This window comes from Jaculus jaculus, chromosome 13 (genome assembly GCF_020740685.1).
Source record: "Jaculus jaculus isolate mJacJac1 chromosome 13, mJacJac1.mat.Y.cur, whole genome shotgun sequence".
Lineage (NCBI taxonomy): Eukaryota > Metazoa > Chordata > Mammalia > Rodentia > Dipodidae > Jaculus > Jaculus jaculus.
In genome coordinates, this window is record NC_059114.1 from 45,806,633 (window position 1) to 45,827,295 (window position 20,663).

A 20,663-nucleotide genomic window follows, 5' to 3' on the forward strand; every position below is an offset into this window, starting at 1 on the left:
AATTTATTTACTTGAGAGAGAGAGGCACAGAGAAAGAATGGGCAGGCCAGGGCCTCTAGCCACTGCAAACAAACTCTAGACACACATGCTACCTTGTGCCTCTGTCTTATTTGGGTCCTGGGGAGTTGAACCAAGGTCCTTTGGCTTTGCAGGCAAATGCCTTAACTGCTAAGCCATCTGTCCAGCACTTGTTTTGTTGCTTCAAACATAGGCTCAAGTACCTTAGGCTGATTTCTTTTTTTTTTTTTTTTTTTTGGTTTTTCAAGGTAGGGTCTCACTCTAGCCCAAGCTAACCTGGGATTCACTATGGAGTCTCAGGGTGGTCTTGAACTCATGGCGATCCTCCTACCTCTTCCTCCCAAGTGCTGGGATTAAAGGTGTGCGCCACCACACCTGGCCAGTTTGTTTGTTTTTTTGAGGTAGGGTCTCACTCTAGTCCAGGCTGACCTGGAGTTCACTATGTAATATCAACCTGGCCTTGAACTCACAGTGGTCCTCGTACCACTGTCTCCCAAGTGCCAGCATTAAAGGCCACCATGCCTGGCCCTCGGCTGGCTTTTAACTGGATTGTAGCTGAGGATGACTTTGAACTCTTGATCCTCCTGCCTTTGCTTCCTTAAGTTCTTATTTTCTAAAAAATTTATTTCCAGCACTCTGAAGGCTGAATGAAGTAGGAGGATTGCTGTCAGTTCAAGGCCATCCTGGTGTTAGTGTGAATTCCAGGTCAGCCTGAGCTATACTGACACTCTGCTTCAAAAAACAATAGAATTATTTATTTATTTATTTATTTTGTGTGTGTCCACCGTGGTCTTTCGACACTACAAATGAATGCTAAAACATTTACTACTTTGGTTTCTAGCTTTACTGTTTGCTGGGGAATTAAACCCAGGTCAACAGGATTTGCATGCAAGTGCCTTTAACTATCTAGCCATTTTCCAGCTCTATTTTTATTTTTCTATTTGCTTGCTTGTGTGTATGTATGTGTGTAGTATGGTGTATGGTGTGGTAAGTGTGGTGTATGCATGTCTGTGTACACTTGAGGTGTCCCTTGTGCTTGCCTGCGGCTGGGATCACTCCTCGGCAGTTGCCCAGTGTCCTGCTCTGTCGCTCTTCTACCTGTTCTTTGAACCAGACTCTTTTTTTTTTTAAGATAAAGAAGGCAAAAGAATCTTTATTTTAAAAAATGCTTTATAAAACATATAGAACTTACATATTAGTATAAACAGTAAAAAATACTTTATCTGTGTATTACTACAAATAGCTGAATATAGTAAAAAGAAATGAACTTTTCTACAAATTACTATAAGGTGGTACATAGTAAAAATAGAAACAATTGGCTTTAACCTTCAGCCAAATAAAAAATCTCATTTTAGAGAAGATCAAAGTGTGGGAGACCGAGGATATTTACCATAACCTTCCACGTTCCCAACATCCTCTTCTGTTTCTGGACTACTTGCAGTAGATGACTTTTCTAGGTTGTCGTTGCCACTACCAGAGCACGGTGGTCTGTTTGCTGTCTCTAACACTCGTGCTCTCTTTGTGGGCCATCCATCATCTGGGTCTGGGTCTTTACATTTAACTGTCTGCGTTGTGTGCGCTGGACTGGCTTCAGGAGTGGACAGGTAGTCCACCATTAAAATCGTCTCCCACATTGACATCATGGGTGGTATGACATCTGCTTCCAGTTATACACTTGCTTTTCAATGAAATAACAGAAGAATGAAGAATTTCACACTCTGGGAAAAAGGTCTGGAAAGCTTGACAAAGGAAAACATTCTCCTCAGGGTCTTTTTGAACATTCTTCTCTGATTGTGCCTTAATCTGTGCTTGTTTTTTTATTTCTTTTAATCTGTTTACATCCACTAGTAGTTTCTCTACTTCTTGCTCACTTTGTTCAACTTTTTGGCATACACTTTTTAATTGTTCTTGGATTGATGCAAACATTTCATTTATCTTATGTACTTTCTTTAAAGACCCATCTTTATTAAAAAAGTCAGAGCTGTGTGCTTTTACTGGTCTGTTAAAGCCAGAGGACACACAGGAAGTGGATGCTGTTTTATAACCCAGCTGTTCAGACATGCCCAGATTGGCAACCACTAACGGTACCTTATAAAAAAGTCCTTTTTGAGGCTTGTATAAGGCACGTTCCAGGCGATGAGTAGAGCAACTTTCTGTTATTACACTTGGTATTAACAGCAAAAAGACAAGTTCTTGGCTTGAAAAATGCTTCTGTAAGTTTTTGTGAAGTAGTCTTTCTCTAAATCTGATCTGAATGACGACGGAATTGTACCAACCAACAACGTTCTTTGTGACAATTGGAAGTATTTTCTTCAGTGCTTGTTTATTTACTTCACCTGAAACATTATAAAAGCAATTGTATAAACAACTTCCACATCATCGATTTGGGAACCAGTGATGCTATTCTTGGCTTCACCTTTCACCACACCGAGGAGAATACTCTCCGTGTCCGAGTCCGTGCTGAGGTGCTGGAAGGTGAGCGCGTTGAGCACAAATCCGGACAGCGTCGCCCACATGCTCTCGCCCTCCATTCTGCCCAGGTGGCACCCCACGCCACGCGTACCTGCCCAGCCAGACACAACAGCAGGGCGGGGCCTGCCTGAACCAGACTCTTACTGCTACCAGAATTTGTGTTTTTCATAAACTTGGAGATTCCCTGGTGTCTTTATGCCTTCTTGAATGACTGGGACTTCAGAGGTGTGTCCATTGGTTTACATAGAATCTGGAGATTTAATTTCAGGCCTCCTGAGGCCCTCATGCTTGTACAGGAAGCACACTTAACTGCTGAACCATCTCCACCCCATATCTTTATTTACTTTATTTTTTTAAATTTATTTTTTTAGTATTTCAATTTAATTAATTTATTTGACAGAACAAGGGATGGGGGGAGAGGGAGTGAATGGTGCACCAGGGCTCCAGCCACTGCAAACCAACTCCAGATGTGTGTGCCCACTTGTGTATCTGATTTATGTGGGTCCTGGGGAATAGAACCTGGGTCCTTTGGCTTTGCAGACAAATCCCTAAACTGCTAAGCTATCCCTCCAGCCCCTTATATTTATTTATTTATTAAAGGTAGGTGTTCTTGCATGCCAGGGCCTCTTGCCACCATAAATGAACTCCAGATGTATGTACCACTTTGTGCATCTGGCTTTATGTACATGGCTGAAGAATTAAACCTGGGCCTGCATGCTTTTTTAATTTTTTTAATTGACAACTTTCATAATTGTAAACAATATCCCATGGTAATGCCCCCTCACCTTCCCCTTTGAAACTCTGCTCTCCATCATATCCCTTCCCTTTCTTAATCAGCCTTTTATTTTGATGTCATGATCTTTTCTTCCTGTTATGATGGTCTTGTGTAGGTAGTGTCAGGCACTGTGAGGGCATGGATAGCCAGGACATTTTCTGACAGGAGGAGCATGTTGCAAGGAGTCCTACCCTTCCTTTAGCTCTTAGGTTCTTTCTGCTGCCTCTTCTGCAATGGACCCTGAGCCTTGGAAGGTGTGATAGAGATATTTCAGTGCTGAGCACTCCTCTGTCACTTCTCAGTATGATGGTGCTTTCTGAGTCATCCCAAGGTTACTGCTATCTAGAAAGAGAAGGTTCTATAACCAAAAGTGAGAGTAGCATTAGTATATGGGGATAAACATTAAGAGGAAGTGCTTACTGGGAAGATTGGTGAGCATAGTATACACATTTAGCCAGACACCAGCTGATGTTACACCCCTAGGGCTCATGACTGCTCCTGTTTTAGATTTTCAGTATCAGGGATGTATTCCCTCCCATGGAGTGGGCCTCCAGTCCAATTAGAGGGCAGTTGATTTCTACCGTGACAGACATGCCACTATTGTACCCGTTGGCTCATTTGGCCTGGCTAGCCAAATATAAGGCTTGCAGTGTCCACTGTTGAGTATCTTCACTAGTGATTTCTCTCTCCCATTGAACTGCATGCAGAATGGCTTCTTCCAGCTTTCTGTCATCTGGTCTACATGGAGGAGGTTATCATCTCAGTTCCAGCAGGATTTTTCAGTGGCCTTGCAGCCCAAATATGTGGAGTCTTCAGCAATAGGGTCTTACCATCTATTCCTGGTGGCAAACCAAGGGTCTTGGCAATGGCCTGTAATGTTTTGGGGGCATCAGGGACCTCCCTGGCCAACAGCTCACTGGAAGGTATCCCATCCCTGGGACTGAAAATTTTCTAGTAATAATCTCTGGCTCCGTTCTGTTCCATTGTCCAAAAAAGTAGGTTTCTATATGATTTATTTATATCCTCTTAGATTTTGATTAGCTCTCCCTCCACCTTTCCTTTACTCAATCTCTTTTCCTGACCTCACTTAAGCCTTTTTACCCCCATTAATCTATTTTTCTACTTACATATATACAATATCATCCTATTAAGTACCCCCCTTCCTTTCTATTCCCTTTATATCTCTTTTCTAGCTTACTGGCCTTTGCTACTGAATTTTCTTTCTACTCACAAAGAAGTCCAATCATCTGTAGCTAGGATCCACATATGAGAGAGAACATGCGTTGTTTGGCTTTCTGGGCCTGGGTTACCTCACTTAGTATAATTTTTTTCTAGATCCATTCATTTTCCTGCAAGTTTCATAACTCCATTTTTCTTTACCGCTGAGTAGAAATCCATTGTATAAATGTGCCATATCTTCATTCTCCACTCATCAGTTGAGGGACATCTAGGCTGGTTCCATTTCCCAGCTATTGTGAATTGAGTGGCAGTAAACATGGTTGAGCAAGCATCTCTAAGGTAATGAGTCCTTAGGATATATGCCTAGTAGTGCCATAGCTGTGCCATATGGTAGATTTATTTTTTGCTGTCTTAGGAACCTCCACACTTATTTCCACAATGACTGGACCAGATTAGATTCCCACCAGCATTGTAGAAGGGTTCCTCTTTTTCTGCATCCTTGCTAGCATTTATGGTCATTTGTGTTCATGATGGTAGCCAATCTGACAGGAGTGAGATGGAATCTCAACATAGTTTTAATCTGCATTTCTCTGACTAGGGATATAGAACATTTTTTTAGATTCTTTTATGCCATCTGTATTTCTTAATTTGAGAACTCTCTATTTGGTTCCATAGCCCATTTTTTAATTGGCTTGTTTGATTTCTTATTATTTAATTTTTTGAGTTCTTTGTGTATCCTAGATATTAATCCTCTATCAGTTATATAAAGCTGGTGAAGACTTTTTCCCATTCTGTAGGTTGCCTCTTTGCTTTATTCACAGTGTCCTTTGCATTTCAAAAGCGTTGTAATTTCATGAGGTTCCAGCAGTTAATCTGTGGCTTTATTACCTGAGCAATTGGGGTTATATTCAGAAAGTCTTTGCCAAGACCAATATGTTGAAAGGATCTAACCCTGCTTTTTCCTCTAGCAGTTTCAGAGTTTCAGGTTTGATATGAAGGTCTTTAATCTATTTAGACTTAATTATTGTTCATGGAGAGAGAGAAGAATCTATTTTCATCCTTCTACAGGTAAATAATCCAGTTTTCCTAGCACCATTTGCTGAAGAGGCTGTCTTTTTTGGCATTTTTATCGAATATCAGGTGGCTATAGCTACCTGGATTTCCATCTGGGTCCTCTGTTCTGTTCCACTGATCTACATGTCTACTTTTGTGCCAGTACCATGCTGTTTTTGTTACTATGGCTCTGTAGTATAGGTTAAAATTGGGTATGGTGAATCCACCAGTCTTATTTTTGTTGCTCAGTATTGTTTTAGATATTTGAGATTTTTTGTGATTCCGAATGGATGTTTGGATTGTTTTTCCTATTTCCATGAAGAATGCCATTGGAATTAAATTTTTTTTATTAACATGATTATAAAAATACCTCATGGTAATATCCTCTCTCCCCATCACTTAACCCTTTGACACTCCACTCTCCATCATACCCCTCCCCATCTCAATCAGTCTCTCTTTTACTTTTGATGTCTTGATTTTTTCCTTCTCTTATGATGGTCTTATGCAGGTAGTGTCAGGCACTGTGATGCCATGGATATCCAGGCCATTTTGTGTCTGGAGGGAGCATGTTGTATGGAGTCCTGGCCTTCCTTTGGTTCTTACATTTTTTCTGCCACCTCTTCCACGTTAGACTCTGAGCCTTGGAAGATGTGATAAAGATATTGCAGTACTAAGCACTGTGGTCATTTCTTTCCATCACCGTAACTTCTGAGTTGTCCCAAGGTCACTGCCATCTGAAAAGAGAAGATTCTCTACCAAAAGTGAGAGTAGCATTAATATAAGTGTGTGAACATTAACAGAAGTGCTTACTGGGCAGTTTGAGAAGCGTAATATGTACATTTAGCCAGATAACAGCAGACGTTACACCCCTAGGTCTCATGACTACCCCTGTTTTAAGTTTTCAGTATCAAGGATGTATTCCCTTCCCATGGAGCGGGCATCCAGTCCAGTTAGAGGGCAGTTGGTTTCCCCCATAACAGACGTGCCACTATTGCACCCATTGGCTCATTTGGCCTGACTGGCCAATTATAAGGCTTGCATTGTCCATTGATGATTATCTTCACTGGGGATTTCTCTTTCTCCCATTGAACTGCATGCAGAATGGCTTCTTCCAGCTTTCTGTCAGCTGGTCTACATGGAAGAGGTTATCAGCTCAGATCCAGCAGGATTTCTCAGTGGCCTTGCAGCCCAAGTATATGGAGTCTTCAGCAATAGGGTCTTACCATCTATTCCTGGTGGGAAACCAAGGGCCTCAGCAATGGCCTATAATGTTTTAGGGGCATCAGGGATCTCACTGGAAGATATCCCATCCATGGCACTGAAAATTTTCTAGTAACAATCTACAGCTCCTGAGTATTCCATTGTCCAAAAAAGTAGGATCACATATGTTTTATTTATATCCTCTTAGATTTTGATTAGCTGTTCCTCCACCTTTCCTTTACTCAATCTCTTCCCCAGACCTCATTTTGGGCCTTTTCATCCACATTAATCTATTCTTCTACTTACATATATGCAATATCATCCTATTAAGTATCCTCCTCCCTTCCTTTCTCTTCCCTTTCTATCTCTTTTCTAGTTTACTGGCCTCTACTACTGAGTTTTTTCCTTCTCACACAGAAGCCCAGTCATCTGTAGCTAGGATTCACATATGAGAGAGATCATGCGACGCTTGGCTTTCTGGGCCTGGGTTACCTCACTCCTGCAAATTTCATAACTTCATTTTTCTTTACCGCTGAGTAGAACTCCATTGTATAAATGTGCCATATCTTCATTCTCCACTCATCAGTTGAGGGACATCTAGGCTGGTTCCATTTCCCAGCTATTGTGAGTTGAGTGGCAGTGAACATGGTAGAGCACGTACTTCTAAGGAAATGAAATGAGTCCATAGGATATATGCCTAGGAGTGCTATAGCTGGGTCATATGGTAGATCAATATTTAGCTGTCTTAGGAACCCCTACCCTGATGTCCACATGGCTGGTCCAGATTGCATTCCCACAAACAGTGTAGAAGGGTTCTCCTTTTTCCACATCCTTGCCAGCATTTATGGTCATTTGTTTTCATGATGGTAGCCAATCTGATAGGAGTGAGATGGAATCTCAACATAGTTTTAATCTGCATTTCCCTGATGACTAGGATGTCGAACATTTTTTAGCTACTTATACACCATTCTTATTTCTTATTTTGAGAACTCTATTTAGTTCCATAGCCCATTTTTTTATTTGCTTGTTTGATTTCTTATTTAATTTTTTGTGTTCTTTGTATATCCTAGATATTAATCCTCTATCAGATGTATAACTGGCAAAGATTTTTTTTCCCATTCTGTAGCTTTCCTTTTTGCTTTATTCACAGTGTCCTTTGCTGTACAAAATCTTTGTAATTTCATGAGGTCCCAGCAGTCAATCTGTGGCTTTATTGCCTGAGCAATTGGGGTTATATTCAGAAAGTCTTTGCCAAGACCAATAGGTCGAAGAATTTCCCCTACTTTTTCCTCTAGCAGTTTCAGAGTTTAATGTCTGATGTGAAGGTCTTTAGTCTATTTGGACTTAATTGTTGTGCATGGAGTGAGAGAAGAATCTATTTTCATCCTTCTGCAGATAAATATCCAGTTTTCCCAGCACCATTTGCTGAAGAGGCTGTCTTTTCTCCAATGAGTATTTTTGGCATTTTTATCGAATATCAGGTGGCTATAGCTACCTTGACTTACATCTGGGTCCTCTATTCTGTTCCTTTGATCTACATGTCTGCTTTTGTGCCAGTATCATGCTGTTTTTGTTACTATGGCTCTGTAGTATAGGTTAAAATCAGGTATAGTGATAAAACCAGCTTCATTTTTGTTGCTCAGTATTATTTTTAGATATTCGAGGTTTTTTGTGATTCCAAATGAATTTTTGGATTGTTTTTTCTATTTCTGTGAAGAATGCCATTGGAATTTTGATGGGGATTGCATTAAATGTATAGATTGCTTTTGGTAAGATTGCCATTTTCACAATATTGATTCTTCTGATCCAGGAACAAGGAATGTTTTTCCATTTCCTAGTGTCTTCTGCAATTTCTCACTTGAGTGTTTTAAAGTTTTCGCTGTAGAGGTCCATCACTTCCTTGGTTAGGTTTATTCCAAGGCACTTTATTTATTTTTTTTGATGCAATTTTGACTGGGAGTGATTCTCTGATTTCATCCTCTCTGCATTTATTGTTAGCATATAGGAAGGCTACTGATTTCTGTGTATTTATTTTGTATCCTGCTACATGGCTGTAGGTGTTTATCAGCTCTAACAGTTTGCTGGTAGAGTCTTTAGGGTCCTTTATGTATAGAATCATGTCTGATATATTCTTGTATTGTTTGCCAGTATTTTGTTGAGAATATTTGTATCTATGTTCACGAGAGGAGATTGGTCTGTAATTTTATTTTATATTTTTGTTCTTTCTTTGCCTGGTTTTGGTATCAGGGTAATGCTGGCTCTGTAGAAGGAGTTTGGAAGGATTACTTCTTTTTCTATTTAATTTTAATTTTAATTTATTGATTTTAGAGTGACAGAGCGAGAGAGAAAGAGGTAGATAGAGAGAGAGAGAGAATTGGTATGCCAGGGCCTCCAACTACCGCAAATGAACTCCAGGTGCGAGCGTCCCCTTGCACATCTGGCTAACGTGGGTCCTGGGGAATGGAGCCTCAAACTGGGGTCCTTAGGGTTTACAGGCAAGCAGTTAAGTGCTAAGCCATCTCTCTAGTCCCTTTATTTTATGGAAAAATTTAAGAAGCAATGGTGTTAATTCTTCCCTGAAGGTCTGGTAAAATTCACCAGTGAATACATCTGGGCCTGGACTATTTTTAGTTGGGAGATTTTTGTTAACTACTTGGATCTCTGTGCTTGTTATAGGTCTATTTAAGTGATTAATCTCATCTTGATTTAGTTTAGGTAGGTCATATAAATCTAGGAAATCATCCATTTCTTTCAGCTTTTCATACTTAGTGGAATATATGTTTTTATAGTATGTTCCTATGATTTTTTTGAATTTCTTTGATATCTGTTGTGATGCTGCCTTTTTCAGCTCTAATTTTATTAATTTATGTCTCTTCTCTCTTTTCATCAGATTTGCTAGGGGTTTTATCAATCTTGTTTATTCTTTCAAAGAACTAAGTCTTTGTTTCATTGATTCTTTGGATTGTTTTCATTTCTATATCATTAATTTCTGCCCTAATATTTATTATTTCTTCCTGTCTACTAATTTTCTGCTTGCTTTTTCTTGTTCTTTTGTAAAGCTTGAAGGTGAAGCATTAGATCATTAACTTGAGACCTTTCTAATTTCTTAATATAGGCACATAAAGCTATAAATTTCCCTCTTAGGACTGCCTTCATTGTATCCCAAAGGTTTTGGTATGTTGTGTTCTCATTATCATTTGATTCTATGAATTTGTTGATTTCCTTCTTGATTTCTTCATTGATCCACTCATTATTTAGTGGTATATTGCTGGCTTTCTATGGTTTCATGTATGCGCTATAGCTTTTGTTGGTATTGATTTGTAGTTTGATTCCATTGTGATCAGATAGAGTGCAAGGAATTACTTCACTTTTTCTGTAATTGTTAAGATTTGCTTTGTGTCCTAATATATGGTCTGTTTTAGAGAATGTTCCATGTGCTGCTAAAAGAATGTGTATTCTGCAGCATTTGGATGAAACGTCCTATAGATATGTGTTAGGTCCATTTGTTCTATGACCTCATTTAATCCAGATGCATCTCTGTTTATTTTTTGCCAGGATTACCTGTCAATTGGTACTAGTGGGGTGTTGAAGTCACCCACTACTACTGTGTTTGGTGTGATCTGTGACCTTAGCGTTTCTTTGATGAAATTGGGAGCCCTCATGTTAGGTACAAATATGTTTAGGACTGTAATGTCCTCCTGTTGGAGTGTTCTTTTAATGAATATAAAATGATCTTCCTTATCTTTCCTAACTAATGTTGGTCTGAAATCTACTCTGTCAGATATTAGGATAGTGACCCCTGCTTGTTTTCTAGGCCCTTTTTCTTGAAACACCGTTTTCCAACCTTTCACCCTTCAACAAGTTGAAGGAGCCTTCTTTCTTTCTTTTTTTTTTTTTTTCTCGAGGTAAGGTTTCACTTTAGGCAAGGCTGACCTGCAATACACTATGTAGTCTTAGGGTGACCTCAAACTCATGGTGATCCTCCTACCTCTGCTTCTTGAATGCTAGGATTAAGGGCCTGCGCTACAATGCCCCAGGCAGTGTATCCTGCTTTTTATTTTATTTTATTTTTGAGGTAGAGTCTCACTCTAGCTCAGGCTGACCTGGAATTCACTATGTAGTCTTAGGCTGGCCTTGAATTTTCGAACTCTTGGTGATCCTCCTACCCCTGCTTCCCTAGTGCTGGGATTAAAGGGGATTGCCACCATGCCCAGCTGGATCCTGCTTTTTAACCCATACTGCAAACCTGTGTCTTTTGGATTGGGGCGTTGAGGCCATTGGTATTAAGAGTTATTATTGAATGGTGTGTATTTATTTTTGCCATTTTTCTTATTTTGTCATTCTTCCAGTTTTACCTTTGTGCTCTTGTATTAACTAGTATTTGAGTATGTTTTGTTTTTGGTAGGTTTCTTGTATGTGTGCTTTTCTTTCTCTTCAGCATGGAGGATCCTTTCAAATATTTTCTGTAGAACTGGTTTTGTCTTTAAATATTCCTTTAGCCTGCTTTTGTTGTGGAATGTCCTCATATCTCCATCTGTTTGAATGTATAGCTTTGCAGGAGGATAAAGAAACCTTGGTTGATAGTTGTTATCTTTCAGAACTTGGAATACATCATTCCAAACCCTTCTGGCTTTTAAGGTTTGTGTTGAGTAATCTGCTGCGATCCTGATGGGCTTGCCTTTGTATATGACTTGGTTTTTCTCTCTAATTGCTTTCAACATATTTTCTTTGGTTTGTATATTTGGTAGTTTAATTATAACATGGCGAGGAGAGGTTCTTTCCATATTTTATCTGGTTGGTGTTTTAAAGGCTTCCTGTATCTGCATTGGCACCTCTTTCCTATTTGTGGGAAGTTTTCTACTATGGTACTGTTGAAAATGCCTACTATGCCTTTGGTGTAAAATGCTTCTCCTTCTACTATACCCTAAATTGTTATGTTTGATCTTTTCATCGTCTCCTGAACATCTTCACATTCCCATTCATACTTTCTTATTAGTTTGTCTTTCTCTTTGTTGGTCTGCATTAGATCTGCCACCTGGTCTTCTAGTTTAGATATTCTGTCCTGCCCTTCATCCATTCTACTGGTGAGATTTTCTATAGAGTTTTTTATTTCATTGACTGTATTCTTCATTGCTAGTAATTCTGACTGGTTTTTCTTTATTATTTCTATTTCCTTGCTTATGTTTTGTATTACATTTCATTAAATTGGTTTCCTATGTCTTCTTTGATTCTTTATATTTCCTTTCTGATTCTTTGAGCATATTTATAATCATTCTTTTGAATTTTTTTCAGGCATTTTTTCTGAATCAGTCTCACTGGAAGTCATTCCTAATGGATTGATAATTTTTGGTGGGTTTATACTGTCTTGATTTTTTTTTTGTGTGTGTGTTTCCTGTATTATAATGTTGAGATTTTTTCATCTTGGATCAATTTTATGCTTGGATTTCTAATTATCTGCAATTTTATTAGATTTATCAATAAATCTGACGTTATATATCTTTAGAGTAGGAGCTTATGGTTTTAGGTGTGGCCCTTAAGACTCTCAGAGTAACCATAAAAGTGATACTAGCTATTGGGTTTGCCTGCTTTGTATTCTAGGAGGCTGAGTGGAACACAAAACAGGCAAATTCTTAAATTTAGCTAAATAATATGCATATTCAATGAACACTATTCACAAAGTATTTATCCAAGAATAGGTATTATGACAAACAGATCCTCTAGCAAAGTCAAAGTCCTAAGGATGTATGTTGTCCCATATCCTTAATCCTGTCAACTGGGAGGCTTTGATTTCTGGTCTGTAGGGTTTTCCAAGTCAGTTTATGACCGAGTGAGACAAAAGCATTATAAGTCAGGAAGAAACAAATGACAAACCCAAAATATAGCTTATTTAAGAATGGCAAATCCAAGGTCAGGTATGGTGGCATACACCTTTATTCCCAGTACTTGGGAGGTAGGAGGATTGCCATGAGGCTACCCTCAGATTGCATAGTGAATTCCAGGTCAGCCTTAGCTAGAGTGTGACCCTACCTTGAACCCCCCCACCAAAAAGAATGGCAAATCTGACCATCCATCAGATTTAACACATAACGTACCCTGACATGGAAAGTGCAATTAGCACTTCTGATTCAAGCCTATATACCAGGCTTTTTTGGTGGGTACTGACCTGGTGTATTCCCAGTTACCTTTTGGGATGGCTTTGGTCTCAGGTATGCTACATGCCTGCTTAGGTCCCTCTTTGCTAGATTGTGGGCTCAGGTTGGGTGGCTGGATCGCTGCTCTGATCGCCTGTGCTGTGTGCTGTTGAGGTGAGTTTCCTTCCCCAGGTCTCTGGTGCTTGTGCTGGTGATGGAGGGAAGGAGGGCTGTGCATGGTTGCTGAAGTTCTCCCATTTCTCAATCCTCTTCCTCAAAAGCCGCTTGGCTGGTCCCTGCCACCCTCCCCTTCATGTTTCTTGAGTTTGTGAGGAGGTTTGTGTGAGTGGAAAATCCCCTCACCTGTATTTTCCTGTGGCTCAGGCCAAGCCTGGTGGCGGCAGCCACATGGACCTCCTGGTGCCGCTCATGCTGGAGCTGCTTCTGTGGGCTCTAGACATTCTGGATCTCTCCTATTTCTCTGCTATGGCTGGTAATTTCTTATACACCTTCACTTTTTAGTTGGGGAGTGTATTTTGCTTTTTTTTTTTTTTTTGCTATTTCTCCCCTAGGCTGCTTCTGCTTTGGTATGGGTCCTACAACGCCATCTTAACTGGAAGCCGGCTGACTTGTTTTAATTGTTTTCATTTTATTAGTTATTGTCACTTTCTTATTGTAGTAATATGTATGTTAAACTTTTCTCATAGTATGAGTGGTAGTTTGAATTTATGATCTCCAATAGACTCAGGAGTATATTAAAGCTTTTAACTTGAATTTTCAGCCATCTTGGAGGAGGTGTCAGTATGGGCAGATACTGGGTTCCAGCCCTAAGTGTTACTGGGGGCGACTCTGAATTCCAACCTAAGGTTTGTAAAGTGCACTCTGCTGGTTTCCCTGTGGGTTGGTGCTTGCTTGCAGTGCTGCAGGTGGTCTCTCTGTGGTTCTGTGAAAGGGAGCCAGCTTGTTCAGCCATTATGGAACTTGCTCTGGATCTGTGAGCCTGAAATAAATCCTTTTCCTCCCATAAACTGTCTGATTTGGAGGCCTATCCCGGAAGCATGGAGTGGACTATGGCAGTATGTATGCCTATAAACAAGAAAAAACCAACAAACAGGGCTAGGCATGGTGGTGTATGCTTTTAATCCCAGCATTGGGGAGGCAGAGGTAGGAGAATTACTGTGAGTTCAGGGCCAGCCTAGGATTACAGAGTGAGATACAGGTCAGCCTGGGGTAGAGTGAGACCCTTCCTCAAAAAAACTAAAAGGAAAAACAAAAAGGGCTGGGGAGATGGCTCAGTGTTTAAGGCACTTGTCTGCAAAGTCTAATGACCTAGGTTAGATTCCCTAGTATCCACGTAAAGCCTGATGCACAAAGTGGTGCATGCATCTGGAGTTCTTTTGCAGTGGCTATAGGCCCTGGTGCTCTCATTGTCCCTCTTTCTTTGTCTCGCTCTCCTTGTAAATAAATAAATAAATAAAAAATAAGAAACCCAAACTAGCCAGGCATGGTGTTGTATGCCTTTAATCCCACCACTTAGGAGACTGAGGTAGGAGGCTTACTATGAGTTTGAGAGTAGCTTGGGACTACAGTGTGAGCACAATAACTGTCTGTCATTTGTCATACTAGAATACTTCCCTTTTCATGATTTTCCTTTTTTTTAAATTAAAAAAAATTTATTGTTATTTTCTTTTCACAATTTTTATTAACATTTTCCATAATTATAAAAAATATCCCATGGTAATACCCCCCCCCAACTTTCCCCTTTGAAATTCCATTCTCCATCATATTACCTCCCCATCTCAATCATTGTACTTACATATATACAATACCAACCTATTAAGTACCCTCATCCCTTCCTTTCTTTTCCCTTTGTATTTACTTTTTAACTTACTGGCCTCTGCTACTAAGTGATTTTCTGTTTTTTAAAAAAAGAATATTTATTTATTTGAGAGAGAGAGAAAATGGGCATGCCAGAACCTCTAGCCACTGCAAACAAACTCCAAATGGATGCTTTTATGTCTGGCTTATGTAGGTATTGGAGGATTCAACCTGGGCCCATAGCTTTGCAGCCAAGTGCCTTAACCACTAAGTTATCTCTACATCCCGTTTATTTTTTCTTTATAGTATATTTTAAACTCCAGGATTCTTTATCTTCTCTCTGGCTTTCCATAAAGAATCAGACTGAATCTCTGAGTCTCCTTGTGAAACTATATACATAGTATTTGTCTATGATAATAAGATTCATGATTAAATGATCATGATATATCCTTTCCAGATGTACCACCACGCCTGGCTAATTTATTGCCTTTTAAAAGAACAGCTAAGATGTTTTCAGACTACTTTTCAGAAATCTACCTATTCCTTTGAGGCCTTTCTAGTCACCATACAGTGTATCCTTGCCACTTTAAGAACTATATTTATTTAAGGCCAGGTGTGGTGGCATGTCTTTAATCCCAGCGCTCAGGAAGCAGAGGTAGGAGGATCACCGTGAGTTCAAGGCCATCCTGAGACTACATAGTGAATTCCAGGTCAGCCTGAGCTAGGGTGAAACCCTACTTTTAAAAACTAGAAAAAAAAATTTTTTTTTGAGAGCAAGACAGAAAGAGAGAGACAGAGAGAGTATGGTTGCATCAGGGCCTCTTGCCACTATAAATGAACTCCAGACTTATTTATGTGCCTCTTTGTGCATCTGGTTTTATGTAGGTGCTAGAGAATCAAACTGGGGCCATCAGGCTTTACAAGGAAGTGCCTTTAACTGCTGAGACATCTTTTCAGCCTCTGTGCCACTTATTTATTATTTTTTTGTGTGGTAGGGTCTCTCTTTAGTCCAGGCTGACCTGGAATTCACTATGTAGTCTCAGGGTGGCCTCAAACTCTTCCATAATCCTACCTCTACCTCCCAAGTGCTGGGATTGAAGGTATACGCCACCATGCCTGGCTAAAAACATTTTTTTAAAAATATTTTACTTATTTGAGAGAGGCAGATAGAGAAAATGGGTACACCAGGGCCTCCAACCACTATAAACAAACTCCAGATGCATGTACCAGCTTGTGCAGCTGGCTTATGTGGGTACTAGGTAAACTGAACCTGGGTCTTTACGTTTCCCAGGCATATGCCTTAACCACTAAACCATCACTCTGGCCCTGGCCCCTTTTTCAATAAGGGCTAAACCGGTTTAATATACATTTTTAATTTTTTTATTTTCTTTTTTAAAATTTTTATTAGCATTTTCCATGATTATAAAAAATATCCCATGTTAATTCCCTCCCTCCCTCCCCCACACTTTCTCCTTTGAAATTCCATTCTCCATCAACATTTTTAATTTTTAATACAAACTTCCTTTTTAAATTTTATTTTTTTTATTTTTATTTTTATTTTATTTTATTTATTTTTTTTGGTTTTTCGAGGTAGGGTCTCACCCTGGTCCAGGCTGACCTGGAATTAACTATGTAGTCTCAGGGTGGCCTTGAACTCACGGTGATCCTCCTACCTCTGCCTCCCGAGTGCTGGGATTAAAGACGTGCGCCACCACGCCTGGCTATTTTTTTTATTTTTAATATATTTAATTTACTTATTTGAGGAGGGGGAGGGAGGGAGGGAAAGAATGGGCACACCAGGGCCTCCAGCCATTGCAAACAAACCCCAGATGCATGTGCGCCTTGTGTATCTGGCTTACGTGGGTCCTGGAGAGTTGAGCCGTGATCCTTTGGCTTTGCAGGCAAATGCCTTAACCGCTAAGCCATCTCTCCAGCCCCTTATTTTTTATTTTTAGTATTTATTGAATGCAGAGGAGTGGGGGAGAGAAATGGGTGCAATCAGGGACTCCTACCACTGCAACTAAACTCCAGATGCTTGTGGTACTCTATGCATCTGGCTTGATATGAATATTAGGGAATTGAGCCTAGGCTATCAGGCCTTACAAGCAAGCGTTCTTGACAGCTGAGCCATCTCTCCATCCCCCATAACTACCTTTTTTCTTTTTCCTCAATTTTTATTACCATCTTCCATGATTATAAAAAGTATCCCATGGTAATACCCTCCCCCCCATACATTTTCCCCTTTGGAATTCCATTCTCCATCATATCCCCTCCCCATCTCAATCAGTCTCTCTTTTATTTTGATGTCATGATCTTTTGCTCTTCTTACGATGGTCTTGTGTTGGTAGTATCAGGCACTGTGATGTCATGGATATCCAGGCCATTTTATGTCTGGAGGGAGCATGTTGTAAGGAGTCCTACCCTTCCTTTGGCTCTTACATTCTTTTCGCCACCTCTTCCGCATTAGACCCTGAACCTTGTAAGGTGTGATCAAGATGTTACTCAGTACTCCAGTCACTTCTTTCCAGCACTATGATACCTTCTGAGTCATCCCAAGGTCACTGCCATCTGAAAAGAGAAGATTCTCTACCCAAAGTGAGAGTAGCATTAATATATACCTTTTTTCTTTTTTAAAAATATTTTTATTTATGTATTTATTTGAGAGAGAAGAGAGAGGGAAAGAGAAAGAGAATGGGTGTGTTAGGGTCTCCAGATGCACATGCCACCTTGTGCCTCTTGCTTATGTGAGTACTGGGAATTGAGCCTGGGTCTTTAGGCCTCACAGGCAAGCAACTTAACCATTAAGTCATCTCTCCAGTCCCATAACTACTAATTTTTTTTCCCCCTGAGTCGGTCTCATTCTAGCCCACGTCGACTGGAATTCACTATGTAGTCTCAGTATGGCCTTGAAATCACAGTAGTTCTCCTACCTCTGGCTCCTGAATGCTGGAATTAAAGGCATATGTCATCACGCCTGGCCATAACTACCTTTTCAAGTAAACACTCTAGGTTACACAATACTTATCCTTGTTTAAAATGCTAATGGCTGAGATGTTTTGGGCTTGTAGTAGATTGGCTAGCCTCTGGCCTTTAAAGTTGGCACAGTCCAAAGTATCTACCTCAGGGATGTGTGGCCATGGAAAAACATGTTTTTGTTGTTAAGTGTTCTTGCTTTCTAGTAATTTTATTTTCTGCTCAAGGGATTTAGTATCTGTTCAGATACTTTCTTTTTAAAGGTCATATAAATAATGACTTGACCTCTAATCTTAGCTTTGAAATGTCTTCAAATACAATAAAGCTGTCTGATTATTATTTAAGAATTCTGTTCATTGGTCAGCTATCAATGCTCTTTAAAATATATAATTTACTTTGAAAATTACTTCCATATCTAAATGTTTTTTTTGGACAAGACCATGCATGTAATGACATATTTGGCAACTCTTGGTCCTTGTCTTACAATGCTTTTTACATAGCGTCATTGAGACCTAGTGTATTACAAAACAACTATTCTAAATAGCATGATTTGGTTCTGAGAAAAATAATTCCATCCACCATAGTCTTATCTGAAATAGCACCATCTCCTGGACCCAGTAAGAGCATTTAGACATGGAGGATTCTATATATAGGGAAAGACCTAGAATTAATCATTGTTTTGTGTTAAGTGTGGGCAATTTTTCCAGGATATAATATGAGTAAAGATTTTTTTATAAATATTTTACTTTTATTTATTTGAGAGAGAGGGAGAAAGAGAGAGGCAGAGGTAGACAGAGAGTGGGCATGTCAGAGCTTCCAGCTGTTGCAAATGAGCTCCAGATACATGTACTACCTTGTGCATCTGACTGGGGAATTGAACCTGGGTCCTTTGGCTTTGCAGGCAAGTGCCTTAACCACTAAGCCATCTCTCCAGCCCATTTTTTTTGTTCATTTTTATTTATTTATTTATTTGAGAGCAACAGACACAGAGAGAAAGACAGATAGAGGGAGAGAGAGAGAATGGGCGCGCCAGGGCTTCCAGCCACTGCAAACGAACTCCAGACGCATGCGCCCCCTTGTGCATCTGGCTAACGTGGGACCTGGGGAACCGAGCCTCGAACCGGGGTCCATAGGCTTCATAGGCGAGCGCTTAACTGCTAAGCCATCTCTCCAGCCCCAGCCCATTTTTTTCTAAACATAGGCTCAAGTTATTCCTAAAGACTAAGTTATCTGGGCTGGTTAGGTAATGGGTAAGACAGTAATTAGTGGCATGAAATGAGTTAATTAGATTGTAATATATATGGCAAAGTTGTTCATGACAAAGAAAAAAGATTTTCCCAGGTATCAGCTCGTAGCTAGTCATCCTTTGGCTATCATTTTACTTGTTTTATGTCTGTAATAGACCTCCTAGGTGAGAACTTACCTAGGCACAATGTTGTTTTTTGTGGGATTGTAGAAAATTGCATTTTGCTACCTTGATATGTTTTTTTTTTTGTTGTTGTTAAAAGGTGATGTTTAGGTCTTTGCTGCTAAGCTCTTCAGTGCAAAAAGGTAAATAATCTGCATAAGGAGTTACAATCTTTTTGATTTTTTGAGATAGTGTCTCACTATAGCTTAGGCTGACCTGGAATTCACTATGTAGCCTGAGGGTGGCCTTGAACACATGGCGATTCTCCTACCTCTGCCTTCTGAGTGCTGGGATTAAAGACGTGAACCACCATGCCTGGCTTTGTAATCTTTTTTTTTTTTTTTTTTTCTTTTTGGTTTTTCGAGGTAGGGTCTCACTCTGGTCCAGGCTGACCTGGAATTAACTCTGTCATCTCAGGGTGGCCTTGAACTCATGGCAATCCTCCTACCTCTGCCTCTCAAGTGCTGTGATTAAAGGTGTGCGCCACCACGCCCGGCCTTTGTCATTTTTTAAAAAATATATAATTTATTTGGGAGAGAGAAAAGAATGTGGAGTTGCAGCTGCAAACAAACTCCAGATACATGTGCCACTTTGTATGCTTGCCTCTTCCTGGGCTTTATGTGGGTACTGGGAAATCGAACCCAGAGCAGCAGGCTTTGCAAACAAGTACCTTGAACTACTTTAATCATCTCCCCAGCCCAGGAGTTGTAATCTTTACTTGAAATCTATTTTAGCCTAGTTACATAATCCTGAAAGAGGTTTATCTAATAGGTTTTTTCTTGGTCCCAGTGGAAGGGAAGTATTGAGCTTACTTACTTGAGTCAGTAATATTGTTTGTCTTTCCTTTCCCTGCAGCAAGAATTATGTACTTAAAGTCACAAAACAGAGTCAATACTGAAGCTTAAAACCCACCCATATTTCCACTCTCATCAATAGTAAATAATATGCTTGATTGTGAAATGGAAAAAGTTGGAGTTTTCCACTTGTGCAGTAAGAGATATTATACACTTTGGAAATAGTAATAAAAGATATTAGGACTTATACAGTGCTTTTGTGTAAGAAACTCATATAAACACTAATGCATTGATCTTAATACAGTACTTGATTGTGACTTTAAAAGGTCATGAGTTACTGCTGTTACCAAAAAAAAAAAAGATGGAAAGATGCCCTAATTTACAAATACTGCTCTAAAAAAGTCTAGATAAAATTTAGATAAATGAAAAAAAGTCATAGGGAAATTTATGTTGTTTGTGGACTTTTTTCTTAGACTATGATAGATTTTTTTTTATGCTTTTACTGCTTTTTATTCTGTAAATCTACTACAAACTATATTGCCTTCCTCTTTTACAACTTTTTATTTACTTATTTTATTTATTTGAGGGGTGGGGGAGAAGATGGGCGTGCCAGGGCATTCAGCTGCTGCGAACGAACTCCAGGTGCATGCACCACCATGTGCATATGGCTTATGTGGGCCCTGGAGAATTGAACCTGGATCCTTTGACTTTGTAGGCAAGCACCTAACCACTAAGCCATCCTTCCAGCCCTGCATTCCTTTTTAAGAAAATATTTTTATTTATGAGAGAAATAGAGTGCATGGGCTCATCAGGGCCTCTTGGTGGTGCAAATGAACTCCAGA

General features: G+C 39.7%; 1 protein-coding gene and 1 pseudogene across 1 annotated transcript in view; one reads left to right on the top strand and one right to left on the bottom strand.

Annotated features, from left to right (window-relative positions):
• Positions 1 to 20,663, top strand: part of Pfdn1 (prefoldin subunit 1) — a 134,490-nt gene that overhangs the window by 47,261 nt on the left and 66,566 nt on the right. The gene's annotated exons all lie outside the window — the stretch shown is intronic.
• Positions 1,380 to 2,549, bottom strand: LOC101596871 (annotated as a pseudogene).